This window comes from Kryptolebias marmoratus, linkage group LG6, assembly GCF_001649575.2.
Source record: "Kryptolebias marmoratus isolate JLee-2015 linkage group LG6, ASM164957v2, whole genome shotgun sequence".
Taxonomy (NCBI): Eukaryota; Metazoa; Chordata; class Actinopteri; order Cyprinodontiformes; family Rivulidae; genus Kryptolebias; species Kryptolebias marmoratus.
Genome location: NC_051435.1, coordinates 32,873,801 through 32,875,205, shown reverse-complemented (window position 1 = coordinate 32,875,205; position 1,405 = coordinate 32,873,801).

Sequence of the window (1,405 nt, the reverse complement as noted above, 5' to 3'; positions counted from 1 at the left end):
AAAAGGGCTTTCGCACGTGTTTTGAAAAGAAAAACGGCTGCTGAAGTGGTGAGAGCTTTTGAATCTGTATTTAAAGAAAGCGGAATTCCTAAAAAGCTTCAAACAGACCAGGGTAAAGAATTTTTCAACAAGAGTTTCCAGACGTTAATGAAAACACACGACATTGTGCATTTCGCTACAGCGAGCGACTTAAAAGCATCCGTTGTGGAAAGATTTAACCGTACTTTGAAAACTAGAATGTGGAGGTATTTTACAGCAAAAAACACATGCAGGTATCTGGACATACTTCAAGCCTTGATAAAAAGTTATAACAACAGTTACCACTCAAGTATAAAAACGACTCCTATGCAGGTCACCTCTGAAACCAGTGTTCTGAAACCTTTACGGCGCTACTAAAGTGCAAAGGAAAATGAAGTTTAAAACAGGCGACCTTGTCAGAATATCCAAATTGCGCGGTGTTTTTGATAAAAAATATGAACAAAGTTTTACAGATGAAATATTCACAGTGTCCGAGTGCATTAATCGCGCTCCCCCTGTATACAAGCTCAAAGATTATGACAGAGAACAGATTGAAGGTTCTTTTTACGAAGCGGAGCTGCAGAAAGTCAAACTGGGGGAGGAGCGAGCTTATCATGTGGAAAAAATTCTAAAAAGACGGACGATCAGGGGTGAAAGACAGGTTTTCGTTCGCTGGAAAAACTGGCCTCCAAAATTTGACAGTTGGATTCGAGCCAGCAATCTTGAAAACGTATAAAGATGTGCTTTAATTCGGACACGCGGAGCAGTTTAAACCAGTTGCCACGATGACGAGTAACGATTTCTATGTGACTCTTCCTTCAAACGCGAGTAAACAACTGTTTAAAAATAATACTAGTTCAAACTACACGGTGGATTTAGCCAAAGCGATTGAACTAAGCGGTGATTGGGTGGTGGGTCTGTGCGACATTGTTTATCCACATACTTGGTTTAATTTGCCGGAACCGCAGGCTTTTTTTGAACTGAGAAAAGTGGCTGAAGCAGAGTGGACAAAAGATGAACAGAGAGAAGAGGTTTTTGAAGCTGATATAATTAGCGTCAAATTTAGTAGGGGCGGTTATTATGATAAACCTCAAGACCTACTGAATCAGTTAACTCCGGCTATACAAAAGTACAAACCCAGCATCAGCCTCTCGTTCAATAATATCACAAAACGGGTGGATTTTAAAGGTGACGGACGACATAAAATACGTCTGCCTCCTCCTTTAGCTTACATTCTCGGACTGAAGCCCAACGAGTGGTGGACAGTTTCAAAACGTTCGGCCNACGTACCCNTNCGATCTCAGAACGGGGAACTATAATCTGTTTATTTACACAGATATTATCCAATATCAGACTGTCGGCGATAGCTTCTCACCTCTCCTGGCTG